Source organism: Triturus cristatus, chromosome 4_1, assembly GCF_964204655.1.
Source record: "Triturus cristatus chromosome 4_1, aTriCri1.1, whole genome shotgun sequence".
Classification (NCBI taxonomy): Eukaryota; Metazoa; Chordata; class Amphibia; order Caudata; family Salamandridae; genus Triturus; species Triturus cristatus.
The window spans coordinates 732,184,554-732,199,944 of NC_140585.1; the positions used below are offsets into that span (position 1 = coordinate 732,184,554).

The window sequence follows — 15,391 nt, forward strand, 5'->3', positions numbered from 1 at the left end:
TCAAAACATTAAACTACCCCATTGCAGTTCTTCCGTTTATGCATTGTGGTCATTGGAAATATTAATTTCATTGCTGGTGACAGAAAGTTTAAGGTGAACACTCTGCAGCAGATAGAAACCCCCTTCTTTTGACTATTGCTTGCTCTTGTATTGCATAAGCCATTCTGAATTGCATCAATATTTATACTTTATTTTTTCTATGACTGGAGATGGTCCAGGGAGAAATGTTCGTATTTTCCTCTAAACAATATGTATCTCAGAGTTTTTGATAACTATGGGACTCCATTTCATAACAGTTCATTCTGCACCATACCTAGTATTCTTCCCCACGGCATCCTGCGACAGTCAGCAGTCTCAGCCTAGAGTTATTACTAGTGGTCTCATTAGTTACATCGTTTCTAGCAATCTGTTTTAATGTCCTGCAGTCTCATCCCAAAGCACTTGCAAAGGTCTTCCTAAAATATTCAAAGCACCCTTGCCCCAGTACTCTATAAATACTCTCACTTCTGACTATTAAGTATCCTGCCGGATACCCATTCAACTTATTACATTAAACTGAGTTTTTCCACCTTCTCCATGTACGCCTCTAGTGCTGAATTGACCCTACACCTGTTCCTTTGTGTTTTCTGCAGCATTATGGTAAATGCCTAATACTACCTTGTGTCCTCTGTTCCTGCCTGCTTCCCTGTCTCCAAATTTGAGACCCTTAACTCCAGCATTTCGACCATGCCATGGTCAAACGTTCGGCAAATGTTTGTCTCAATTCTGTAAAAGGTCCAGGAATACAAACTTGGATATTGATAACACCTTCTTACATGGCTCTGTATCATCGTGGTTTGTTAAGGCTTTCCTACTGGTGCTGGACATTTCCACTTTTCAGTTGATTTCCTAGTGCTGTTTCTGATTTCACATAATTATGGCAGTGCAGGTCTGTCATCAGTCTTTCTATGTTTATTGTTTCACTGTAGTACTCAATATGGCTGTCTTCATTATTATCTTAAGTGTTGCTCTCACTTGCCACCTTCATGATCCATGGGTCCAACACACATATATTTTAACACAAGGAGTTACCATACTGGTATGGGTCTTGCCCTCAAGTATACCCATGTTTGCTCTTTTTAGCACAAATGTCAAATCTGTCTCCTTATCCAGGCTTCCTCTGTTCCGAAGGCATTCAGTAGATCTTCTGTGGCTTCCATGGTGCCACACACAGGTTTGCATCACTCTCCACTCTTTTAACTACTACTCTTGTCATAGGCTGTTGCCACCTGTATATGTGGTCTACAGTGGAGCTTTTCAAGTGATCTGCACTTCCATTCTTAAGGAAGGATTGATCATTTGATCTAGCCCTCATTCTCATCACCACAATGTGAGCTCACTACTGCTTCCTTACTTTGCTCTGTTAGTCAGCCAGGGTCCTGGGCTCACTGTGCCACTGTAATCAAGTTATCCTGGCTGAAGAGGGGTGAAACCCCGAAACCGGTCCTAGGATGCTTGTTTCCGGTCCAGGGAGGACCTGGCTTGGCAGTTCGGGCTGGACTGTTCGCATGAGGCACAGGGTCAAGATTGATTTGCATATGGCCAGGTCTAAACTGGGGTGGCATGGTGAGCAAAAGAATGATGGAATTAACCCAGATCTCTTGACTGAGGGTCAATGTTTTGATTTGCTCTGCATTCCGTCCATCAACTGTGTGTCTTTTGCTTTCTCGCCCTAAGTGTGCCAGGTATGCCCAGACGTGGGTCCTGGGCTCACTGTGCCACCTGAATCAAGCTATCCTGGCTGAAGAAGGGTGAAACCCCGAAACCGGTCCTAGGATGCTTGTTTCCGGTCCAGGGAGGACCTGGCTTGGCAGTTCGGGCTGGACTGTTCCTAGGAGGCACAGGGTCAAGACTGATTTGCATATGGCCAGGTCTAAACTGGGGTGGCATAGTGAGCAAAAGAATGATGGATTTAACGCAGATCCTTTGACTGGGGGTGAATGTTTTGATTTGTTCTGCATTCCGTCCATCAATTGTGTGTCTTTTGCTGGACTGACGCATCTGCTCCCTTCCTAGCAGACTACTACTTTTCCTTAAAGTTGAGTGTGTGTTGTAATTCAACAGAGCTCTCCTCAAAAGGTTCTGTTCTCATCTACCCACCTGGGTAATGCTGAACACTCACGTTTGCCTTCCTTGGCTTCTGCTCATAGGTCTCCTTTCATCAAATACAGCTTAAATTTCTGCAATGAAATTTAGCAGATATTCATGCGTTCCTACAAAAACGTCTCCTTTCAAAGGCTTCTTGATTGTACCACTCATCAAAGCTCTACTAAATATTAAAATTAGGAGAGATTAATGGGTGATACGGTAGTAACCCCTTGCACTTTTCCAAACTAGGGGCATCTCGCAAGTCGAACTGCTTAAGCTGGGTCCCAAATGAGCTAGCTTTAAATTGATCAGTGTTTACCTTGTTCTAAGTCCTCTTGGAGCCTTATTTAAAGTTTGGCAGACAGGATATTCCATCAAAAACATGGTGGTGTACCCAGTCCACAAAACTCTCTGTCCGCCTAACTATTTAGAATCGGGGGGGCCATCAACTTACCATCAGTAGTGCTCCCTTGACTCAGTCGATGGAAACTTGCCTGATGGAGGGCTGGCCATCAGAGTAAGGGCGTCCAACCAATTTTCTTTCAAAGGAAGAAATTATAATGGCCCCAATATCCCCCCAAAAAACTCCCCGTGAATGGGTGGGTCACTAGTTATTTGTTTATAAAAATAACTCCCAGTTTGGGATTTAGTTTTTAAAAACAAAAAGCTTGTGAAAGGCTGTTATAACTGATGGAAGTCGTGCAAACCTTTGGTCCTTAAGAGGAACTGCCATACTGTCAGTTCCCATGAGAGTTCAGAGATCACTGCTGGGCTGGCGGTGATTTCTAAATCTGGTGAATGGAAGTCCAACATGATAGCCAACGTAATGTCCTCTGCGACCCTGGCTGTTGAATTACTGCCCACCAAACTCTAAATCAGTCCCTTAGTCTCAAATATGTCTTTGTAATGCTTCTAGGGTTTTCCTTGAATTCTTTCTTGGAGAAAGAATCAACTCCTCTGAATGGGGAACTGAGTCACGTTAGAAACCAGGTTATCGCAATTGAACCCATCCTGGTATTTCATCAGCATAATTCCTGTTAAGGCTCTGCCTGGGGATAACCCACTGTGTGGACTAATCTTCAGGAATATAGGAGCAGAAGCAGAAGCATTCACTGTCCTGTTTACCAACAATTTGAAATGAGGTGTTTTAAAGTTATTTGGGAGGGGGGCGTGGGGTTGCTGCTGAGCTGGTTGATGGAATGTTTCGTTTATAAGAATTATTTTCCCTTGACGGTGCTGCTAGATGGACTTACATCTTCACTCTAGGATCTCTAGTTATTAGAATCTTGAATTATACTTGTTGACATTAGGTGTGGATCTTTGCCACAAAGATGGTCATAATCGTTCAGGGATATTACAAAAACCTATAGGGAATAGTATTTCTTGTGAGACTAATTATTTCCTCTTATGAGTGCAAGTCTAGATCCATGGGTGTTATTTGGTCCCCTGTACAGAAACAATAAACTTTGGCAGGGTGGTTTGGCCCATAATTATAGAGTTCAATCAGATATATCTTCAGGAATTAGATAAGAGGTTCTCTCAAATTGGTTAGGACACTCTACTGAATTCAAATCAGAAGTGATTATCATGCAATTTATAATCACTACAATTGCAAATGAGTTAATGTACAGTGAGGTTTTGAAATGCACCTGATTTGGCCAATGTATATGGGAGCTAGCAGGGCAGGTGGACAGAGGTAGACTATAAAGTATACACATGTTGAAACATATGAAGGAAGGTAAAACAGGAGGAGGAATAAACACATCAGAGCAATCTATAAACATCTTTCAGATGAGTAGAAGGACTACAAAGGGGATCAGGAGTAGAGGCGGGTGCAGATGTGAGTCATATACAAGAGAGAACTGGTTGTAAACTAATACAACAAGGGAAAATACACAGGAGAAGACGTCTAGAAAAAGGTTTCTGGGCATGACTGAAGCTCTGCTTAGAATCAGAGAGCAGGACAAGGTTAATTGAGCTTAGAGGGCAGAGTCAGTCAAGTGGCATTATAATCAAATGGTAGAATAAAATTGAGCCAGGTTGAGGCATCAGGACTATCTCTTACATCTGCAAAGGGTCAGGTGGAGAAAAGCTGTCCTAGATCTCATGAAAAATCATTCATAAAAACCAAAGCAAATGCCATTGATGCTACTATGCTGTATAGAAGTGTGACAGGAAATACTGGGGAATTATATACAATGGAACACAAGTGCCTCTAGGCACAGCTGAATCTTGGAAGTGTGTTGCTTCAAGAAAACTCAAAGTAAGGACAGCTGAAAACACTGAATAGAACAAGGAGATATAAGCTATGAGACTTTCTTCAAAGCTCCATATTTTAATAGCTTTCTATCAGTGCATCGTTCTTTCTCTGTGAAACATGGAAATGAATGGTGGACTAGAGCTGTTTATAAAATCCATAAATGTGGTTTATATAGCCGTGCCTGGTTCCTTGCAGGACTAATGAGCATGAGATGTTGAAGACAGGATCTCATAGATGGCGCTCAAAATTTGGAACACTCTTCCCCCTGAAACCAGACGGAATGCCTCCTCCGCCTCTTTCAAAAAAGAAGTTAAAGCGTTTCTCATGGCAAAATTTACATGAACACTATCTCCTCAGACCTGAGTTATTTAGCTCCTGTTATAATAGACAGCACCATGCTTTAACCCCTTCGATGCGTGTGATGGAGCGGTTCCGTCATGCGCGTCGGTCGCGCTGTGCGCATGACAGAACCGCTCCATCACGGCCCTGCCCGCGCAACGAACCTTCAGCACGGCGCGGTAATCCGCGCCGCGCTGAAGGGGTTAATCCTCCTACTATATGTGCACTAATTATTGTTTTTCATGATTGTTTACTTGCATATTCTTGTTTGTTCTACTTACAGCCAGTTGTTATGTAAAGCGCTCTGATATCCGCAAGGATCTTGTTCGCGCTCTATAAAACTTTGAAAATAAATAAATAGAGATCCAAGGACACTCTCCCATATTTACACATGGCAGAATATTGTTGTAGCGTCTTCCCCAGCCCGGGAGCATGCAACAGACCACAACACATACGGAGCTCTGGTTTGCACATCTTTACTCTTCAGCATGCAACCGTTAACTAAACGCACTGCATCGCAAACTTTATTAACCACACCCAGTCACACCCACCAGATTAAGTTATACTTGTAAGGAGTCTGCCGAGGACCACTAGAGTCCTCATACACATAAACACAAGACACGACATCTGCCCCCCTTGGTTTAATAAAAAGTTCGAACAAATATATATACATATACACATTACAACCCACGATGAGTCATTGAGGTGCTCATACCAGTCTTCCAGATCTAGTTGTATGAGATAGAGGAAGGGCGCTTTCATCTGTCATCTCTAGAGAAGAGTTGGATGCTTGACTTGGGCACTAAGGTGGACTTGCCTCACTCGTGAGGTCTGTAGCTGACAAACATCGAGGCAAAGGCTTAAAGCTTAAAGTCTGATGAGTCTCTGATTATGGATTTTCCAGGTCATTGGGCAGTTACCTTATGTCCTTTGCTCACCACAACTCTTAGCGGTTCAGAATCAAACAGTGTCTATCTGCATGTACGCTTTTGCTTGACAAGAACTCTGTCTCTTTTTAAAAAAAACATGTCTCAAGGGTGTTGGTTCTTATCGGTGTAAGCCTTTATTTTGCATCTGCAAGAGGTGTCAGTGACACGAATCTCGTCTGGGTCTAATGACAGGCTGGTGGCCCATTGTGGTATCTTCGTTCCAAGAGTTCTGTCGCACAGCAAGGTGGCAGGACTTTTTTTCCTATCGTGGAATGAGGAGTGAACAGTCGGCACAAAGATCTGGGAATAAAGCAGCCTTGAGGTCAATGTCTTCCAGTGCAGCATGTTGAACCACCCTTTTCAAAGTACTCATAAATCGTTCAACAATGCCATTTTCCTTTGGCCAGAGAGGTGTACTTTTCTGATGTTTGATGTTCAAACAATTAAGAAAGTCTTTGAACTCTTTGCTATTGATGGGTGGTGCATTGTCAGATTTGAGAATAGAGGAAACAACCCATGTTGTGAATATGTCATCTAGCCTCTCGATGGCTCTATCATATGTGGCTGATGATAAGTCTTCCACTAGAGGAAAACATGATTGTCATCGACAACTAGGATTAGATGATGTCCGTTATTGAAGGGTCCAAAGAAATCAACCGCAATCCTCTCCCAAAGTTGTTCAGAAGGTGTTGAGTTGTTTTGGGAGACATCAGTTACATAGATGACAAGCTTTAAGCTCTCTTTCTCTTTTGTTCTTCAAGACACAAGAACCTTGCTTGATTCTTGAGGGCTTTTTTAGTTACGGTAATGCCACGATGTCCTTTGTGTGACAGTTCAATAATTTGTTGCCTCAGGCTTCAGGGATAACTATTTTTGACCCTCTTAGTATGGAACCATCATGTGTAAGAGAAAGCTCGTAAAAAATATGCTTGAATTTCTGGTACTCAACATCATCCTTAAGAGGTCGAGTATGCTTCCTCCATGATTGCATTGTAATGATTTGCTTGAACTTAAGCATGACTTTGACAGTAATAGTAGCCGTCAGAATCTGTTCAATAGAAGGAGCTGCAGACACCGTTGACTTTACTAAGAAATTGATGTAGGCCTCAGTCGATTTGGACATTGTGCTATGACCCTGTAGCGGCACTTGTGAAACGTAGTCAATAAAATTGAGCCAGGTTGAGGCATCAGGACTATCGCTTACATCTGCAAAGGGTCAGCTGTAGAAAAGCTGTCCTAGATCTCATGAAAAAACGTTCATAAAAACCGAAGCAAATGTCATTGATGCTACTATGCTGTATAGAAGTGTGACAGGAAATACTGGGGAACTATATACAATGGAACACAGCTGAATCTTGGAAGTGTGTTGCTTCAAGAAAACTCAAATGTAGGACAGCTGAAAACACTGAATAGAACAAGGAGATATAAGCTATGAGACTTTCTTCAAAGCTCCAGTTTGTGCACGACAGTGTAATCATATTCCAGCAGACACAAACCCTCACCTCTCAATGTGAGGGGGCATCTTGGCTTTCGCATTTCAGAAAATGGGTAGCAATGCTTGAGGATCTGTGACAAGAATTAAATGCCTTCCGTACAGAAACACATGGAAGTGTTCACATGCCCAAACAACAGCTAAGCTTTCTTTCTCCGGTTGAGAATAAGCATGTTTAGTCTGAGATAGACTCCAGCTAGTATAGGCCACAATGTGTCTCTGAGTATCGGGCTGTCCATTGTGTTGGGCAAGGATCGCTCCCAACCCCACCAGGCTTGTATCCAACGGAATCGGTGGGAGAGGTGTGGAGCAGCGGTCAGAGTGGTGGACTCTGGAGCCTGGGGTTCACAGTTCGATACCCGGCGGCAGCCCAGCTCAGCATCATGTGACTCTGGGTAGTAGCTCACTTAATCTCCCCGATGGCCCCTAGCGCCTTGAAACCTTAAGGGGTGATATGTTCGCAGTTTACAAATATGGATTATTATATTAATCTCTTTATGCAACTTCAAATCAAAGTAAGCCATTTCAGTTGTATTTTCAATTGCATGTTTTATTTTCTTGTGTAAAAAGGATCGCAGCATGGTCATATCTTCTGGAAGGCAAGTAGATGCAAATGCTTGTACATTTTCGAGGTCAGGAGTCATTCCCTTTTCAGAGAAAATATGCCCAAAGAATGTAAGCGTGTTTTTTGTGGAATTTACACTTCTCAGCATTTAGTGTGGAACCTGCATCAGTAAGCAGACGGCATGCTTGGGTGAGTGCTTTGTAATGTCCCTTTCGTGTTGCCCTAAACACCAGTATATCATCACTGTAGTCAAAAGCATGTGTGACAGGCTGAATTACTCGACGAATGCCATCTTAAAAGCTCTGCTAACAACACACCAAAATTGAGTCTTTTATATCTGAACAAACCAACATGCGTTGAAAAAGTAGTAATGTACCTAGTTTTTTTCCAGTTCAAGTTGACGATATCCTTTCTATCCCAGATCAAGTCAAGAGAAGACTTTGGCACCATTCAGCTGCGTGATCATATCCACAATGTGTGGACCTGGATGTCTTTCTCTTTCGATTATTTTTTGGCCTGTTGCATATCAACACAAATGCGCACTGAATCACCACTGTCCTTTTTTGGCAGCACCACAATGGGTCAAACCCACGGTGACCGACCAGTAGTGCGTTTGATGATGTCATGCTTTAGTAGTGTTTCTAGTTCTTTCTCAATTTGATGGTGTTGCTGTGCAACAGGGCGAATCTCTTCGTTAATGTGAAGCTGTTCCTTCATTGTCTTAAGTTTCCCAAGTCCACGAAAAACGTCAGGAATTGGCTCACAATTTCAGATTGGGGATTCAAGTTGTAGTTAATAGAAATCAGCCCCATGTCAGCAGTAGTATCAAAGCTTAGTAAGCATGCACTCGACAAAGTACCTGGGATAACATGAATTGACGCTTTCATTGACGTTCTCTTGTGCTGCATGGTCACCACAAAGGATCCTTTACTCTTCAAGGGTGTGGAAGCTGCCCAGTTATACACCTTTATTCTCGATGGTTTGAGACATGGTATCTGGCACAGTTCTTTGTACTTTTCTGCCGAAATGATGTTTATTGATGCACCACTGTCTATAATGAAAGTTGTAGGGCAACCATTCATCTTTACCATGATTTTAGGACAATGTCCAAATGAACTTTGTTGCTCATATATCGATTCTTCCCAAATTTGTGTTTCTCCTTGTTAGCAGCCAGTTCTACATGCGCACGTCGGTCTGTGACTGACATCACCATTGCACATCCATTTTCCTCATTGTCACTCAATGATTACATCAACAAACCATTGGAAGAAGAATTTGATAATGATCAACTTAGTTTCGTTTCCATTTGCCTTAGCCGTTGTTGCCGATTGGCCTTTGTGAGAGTGGCTAGAGTGATTCTGGAACTTTCTGGCATCCATCCTCTCGTCTCTTCGTGACACACTTAGTTTCTCTTTTGCTTTGCAACCTATTATGAAATGGTTTTCCTTCCCCCAGTCTTTGCATATTTGTCTGATAGCAGGACATTTACCTTCATGTGGAAAGGAGAATCCACATTGGAAACACAATTTATTTTGCTTTGGAGACATCACTCGGTGGGACTCTGCCTTGTGTTTCTGCTTATTTTTCAGGCTGAATGCTGATTCATTTTGGGTTGTTACAGCTTCCATATCAGCTGCTTGTCGATCGGCAAGTTCTTCTGCAGTTGCAGCCACGTGCACCTTCCACAAACTGAGCTTTTCTCACAGCATGCCTCACTGGAATGAGTCGGAGAGGCAACCATTAATAACTCGGACGCATGGCTTCTTCATCATTGAATTCATTGAACTTGCAGTGCTTTATAAGCTCATCAAGTCTGTCACCAAACTCATCCATTGTCTCACCAGGTTGCTGTTTTGCTTGGTTGATAATGTACCTGACATAGTCGACATTTAGCATTGGATTGACTGGGCCTCCAACATCTTCTTGATTTGACGGTATGCTATTTCAGCAGCTTGTGAAATCTTCTTTATCACCTCTTTTAATCTGTCACCTGCAAGGTTCTTTAAGTATTTGTTGGTATTTTTGTGTCTGCTTCTTCTATAGCACCTATGAAGTCATCCACTGTTTCAATCCAGGTAGTCCATCTGGTGTCAATATTCTGCTTTTTCCCAGTATCGAAAGGAGATTGTGGTTTCAGGAACGCAGCTGTGCTGTATTGGGTGCTTTTACAGTTCTCCATTTGTTCTAGTGTGAGCTGTTCGAACAGCATTTGTCCTTCAGTGTCACTTTGCCTGTGACACCTCTGCAAGCATCAGCCTGCTCACTAGTACTCAGGTCGTAGTGCCCAAGCTGAGGTCGGTGGGCGCCATCTTCCTTTTGCACTGTGATTAATGATTTAATTTCTTGTAGGATTTTATGCATTATGCCTGACTGTTGCTACCTTTAGTGCTTCTTCATACCTTTTTTGTCACTGTCTTATGTTGTGGCGCCATATCTCTTCTTTTGGCCTCACCAATAAATGTTTGGTAGGCTTATTGACTGTTCTCCTCTGTAGAGCCTTCACGTTTTTCGACGGCCTTTGAAAACCTGGAGTTGCGCTTGGACTTCACATACGCCAACTGTAGACCGCTCTTTGAGGTGCATGTTGTATGCACAACCAGTTTACTGGACCAAACTCTCAGAGAGAGCAGCCATGTATCGTTGGGGAGCACGTATCCCCTATCTTGTCGCCAGTTGCAGCATCTTCCCCAGCCCAGGAGCATACGACAGACCACGCCATACACAGAGTTCTGATTTGTACGTATTTATTTGTCAGCAGCCGCGGTCCGTGCAGGTAACAGCGGTGGGGTGGTGGGGCCGGGTTAGGGGGAATGACTGTTTTTTGCAGTCCCAACAGGGGTTTTAGGCCCATTTACGACTGCAAAAAACGTGTGGGGCATGAACCAACCCCATTTTGCGAGTCGCAAACAATTTGCGACTCGCAAAATAGGGTTAGCGACTCGCTATTAGGAAGGGGCGTTCCAAGGGCGTCCCTTGCTAATAGCGACTACAAAAGCTATGTATGAATGTTTTGCAACCGCAATTGTTGTCGCAAAACACTCGCAGTTTACCACCCTTCTCAGAAGGGTGGTAAAGCATTACCACCCTTCTCAGAAGGGTGGTAAAGCACTCGCAAACGGGAAGGGGTCCCCAGGGGACCCTGTCACCTTTCGGAATGCATGCACAAGCATTTTATAAGGGCAGGCAGTGGTCCCAGGGACCACTGCCTGCCCTTAAAAATGAAACTGAAAAGTTTAATTTCTAGTTTTTTAAATGCACCCCGTTTTCCTTTAAGGTGCGCGCACGGTGAAAAACCTTAAAAAAAAAAATATATTAACAAATAAATAACTTAGCATTTAAAAAACCGTACAAATTCACTTAAAAAACCATAGGTTTCACACACGTTATAGTTAGGAATTAGCATTTAAAAAACCTTGCAAATTCACTTAAAAAACCATAGGTTTCACACAGGTTATAGTTAGGTGGACATTTCACTCGTGAAAAGCCAATGAAATTCCCCCGTTATAGTTAGTTCAGATAACTATAACTCGCGCGACCGCCACTCTATCACAAGGATGATGTCATCAGTGATGTCATGAGTGATGCCACTGACATCATCATTAGTGATGTAATATGTGACGTCATGAGCAGTGGATTGCGGGCGCGCGAGTTATAGTTACCTGAACTAACTATAACGGGGGAATTTCATTGGTTTTTACGAGTGAAATGTCCACCTAACTATAACCAGTGTGAAACCTATGGTTTTTTAAGTGAATATATATATATTGCACACCCACTGAAGGGATAAAATGAAATGTTTTCATTGTTTCCAAAAGACACTACATGTCCCAGCATGCCAATAGCAACGGACTCACCTGGGAGGCCTCATCGCGGGGCTTGAAAAATAGAACTCATGAAGCCATGTAGGAGATTTGGAAGCGGTTGCAAGGGTCCCTTCGCTGCCTGTGAACAAGGGCTGATGCGGCCCGAAACGCGTCAGGCATTATGAAATATATCGGACGACATGCCAGTTTCACGCGTAATTAAACTCTGGATGGAGATACTTTCTGTAGAGTGCGGCCTCGTTCTTTCTGGACAAACTTTGTTGCATTTCTATGGCTGTCCCGCCGTGAGGCGACGCACCACCATTGACTTACAAATGGAGCTGTCGGGGCAAAGAACTGCTCAAAGCCCCGGTTCAGCTACAGAAGGTTTGGAAGCTGGTTTGGGTGTCCGGAGGCCCACTGGAGGGCATGTAAATTAAAAACTTTTATCGCGGAATGATTCTTGCACACCCACTGAAGGGATAAAATGAAATGTTTTCGTTGTTTCCAAAAGACACTACATGTCCCAGCATGCCAATAGCAACAGACTCACCTGGAGGCCTCATCGCGGGGCTTGAAAAATAGAACTCATGAAGCCATGTAGGAGATTTGGAAGCGGTTGCAAGGGTCCCTTCGCTGCCTGTGAACAAGGGCTGATGCGGCCCAAAACGCGTCAGGCATTATGAAATATATCGGACGACATGCCAGTTTCACGCGTAATTAAACTCTGGATGGAGATACTTTCTGTAGAGTGCGGCCTCGTTCTTTCTGGACAAACTTTGTTGCATTTCTACGGCTGTCCCGCCGTGAGGCGACGCACCACCATTGACTTACAAATGGAGCTGTCGGGGCAAAGAACTGCTCAAAGCCCCGGTTCAGCTACAGAAGGTTTGGAAGCTAGTTTGGGTGTCCGGAGGCCCACTGGAGGGCATGTAAATTAAAAACTTTTATCGCGGAATGATTCTTGCACACCCACTGAAGGGATAAAATGAAATGTTTTCGTTGTTTCCAAAAGACACTACATGTCCCAGCATGCCAATAGCAACGGACTCACCTGGGAGGCCTCATCGCGGGGCTTGAAAAATAGAACTCATGAAGCCATGTAGGAGATTTGGAAGCGGTTGCAAGGGTCCCTTCGCTGCCTGTGAACAAGGGCTGATGCGGCCCGAAACGCGTCAGGCATTATGAAATATATCGGACGACATGCCAGTTTCACGCGTAATTAAACTCTGGATGGAGATACTTTCTGTAGAGTGCGGCCTCGTTCTTTCTGGACAAACTTTGTTGCATTTCTACGGCTGTCCCGCCGTGAGGCGACGCACCACCATTGACTTACAAATGGAGCTGTCGGGGCAAAGAACTGCTCAAAGCCCCGGTTCAGCTACAGAAGGTTTGGAAGCTGGTTTGGGTGTCCGGAGGCCCACTGGAGGGCATGTAAATTAAAAACGTTTATCGCGGAATGATTCTTGCACACCCACTGAAGGGATAAAATGAAATGTTTTCGTTGTTTCCAAAAGACACTACATGTCCCAGCATGCCAATAGCAACGGACTCACCTGGGAGGCCTCATCGCGGGGCTTGAAAAATAGAACTCATGAAGCCATGTAGGAGATTTGGAAGCGGTTGCAAGGGTCCCTTCGCTGCCTGTGAACAAGGGCTGATGCGGCCCGAAACGCGTCAGGCATTATGAAATATATCGGACGACATGCCAGTTTCACGCGTAATTAAACTCTGGATGGAGATACTTTCTGTAGAGTGCGGCCTCGTTTTTTCTGGACAAACTTTGTTGCATATATATATATATATATCTGCAAAGCGACCCACAATCAGTCTCGTGAACAAGGTCCCTGGTGGGACTGAAACGCGTAGAGTTTTTCTAACTGGCATGCTGTAAATAAAGAAAGAAACCTGACGATATGAATTGGTGACGATTTGTTTCTTCCGTGAGTGCGCGAGAACCCAGCCCTGCGGGGAAACGAATGAACAATATATATATATATATATATATATATATATATATATATATATATATATATATATATATATACATATATATATATATATATATATATTCACTAAAAAAAACAAAGGTTTCAGGGGCGTTATAGTTAGGAATTGGCATTTAAAAAACCTTAGAAATTCACTGAAAAAACCATAGGTTTCAGGGGTGTTATAGTTAGCTGGACATTTCCCTCGTACAAAACTCTAGAAATTCCCCTGTTATAGTTAGTTCAGCTAACTATAACTCGTGCCCCCGCAATGCACTGCTGATGACGTCACATATTACATCACTCATGACATGGTCAGTGACATCACTGATGACATCACTGATGACATCTCAAATGACATCACTGATGACGTCATCCATGTGATAAATTAGTGCATCTTCTCACACCCTAATATAACCTTTGATACACCGACTCAAAATTTCAGACGGCCATTTTGACAACCATAGATACTCCAATACCAATAACTACTCACCCACTCATTGACTTTTAGGTCTACATACATCTCCACTCACTCACCTGTACAGTCACTCATACTTACAGTCACTCTGTGCATTTATACACCTATATAGACACTCACAAACCGCCAATCATCCATTGAGGTACTGACACATCTAGTCAGTCATGCAAATAATTAATCACAGTAAAATTTACTCGCCTATACAGTTAAAAACACTCAAGTTCACTTACTCATAAAAAAACTAACAAATTCTGTGTCTTCCTGCAGAAAAACAAACAGCACATGCCACAGATATCCTTGCACTATGGCACCTATAGCCACTCCCAAAATCACACACTCTCACATATAGATATTTATATACTCTTACACACATATACACTGCGTTTCACATATGTAGTTACTGACACATGTACAACTGAGATATACATTCAATCACTAACACACCCATACATACACTCACCCAACCATACAGTCCATCACAGATGCACTCTTAAAAACATGCACCCACTGAATCACCCACTCATACATCTAGTCACAGAGTCACACACACCCTACCCACACAAACACTCAGGCACCCATACAGATACTCAGACAACCAATCAATAACCCATATAGACACTCATATAGCTATCCACAAAACCATGTAGCCACTTATACACCAACACACAGACACATACAGACATTCACACAATTAAGTCACTAGTCTGCAGTAAGATACATTTAATGACTCACTTATAGACTCAGTTACGCACCTAGAAAATCATCCATTCACACACTTGTACACCCACTTATTTTTCAACAGGCCTTTCCCTATATATATTAAACATAATAAAACTGTTCAGAAACACATACTCAATGGATGACGTCTAGGGGTGGGCGGAATTTGCGAAAGGGACTTTCGCAAATTATCACGAAAATGTTAAAAATCTCCGCATATACGCGGAAATATCGCGAAGATGCGGAAGTTTTTTTCCCGCCCGTTCGCAGTATTTTCTGCCTGGTCGCGGCTCGCCAACTTACCCATGCGGTTGCTCGCGGGCGCGGCCATCTTGTTTTCACTCTTCTCGCGGTGCATGATCGCGAGAAGAAAGACGTGATCGTGCGACCAATGACATTACTGCGGGCGCGAACTGTCGCGAGACAGCGCAAATGGCTACCAACAATCCAACATCTCGTGGAGAACGCGACCAGATAGGGAAAACTTGTTGGCGAACGCGGGGATTCAGGTAAGGCGATCGCGCGAGAATGTATTATTTTACAGCACGAGCAAGAAACAAATTATCGCTAAGCTGCGGAATGCGGAAATTTTGACACTTTCGCGCTCTCCGCGGAACGCGAAAATGTCAAATTATCGCAATTTCTGCGAGCGGAACGGATATTTAGCCCAGGCCTAATGACGTCATCAGTGAT

The 15,391-nt window shown here is 43.3% G+C and overlaps 1 protein-coding gene across 2 annotated transcripts in view; it reads left to right on the plus strand.

Annotated features, from left to right (window-relative positions):
- The window catches only part of DRAM1 (DNA damage regulated autophagy modulator 1), a 233,054-nt gene that overhangs the window by 165,557 nt on the left and 52,106 nt on the right, over nucleotides 1-15,391 (plus strand). The window lies entirely within an intron of this gene.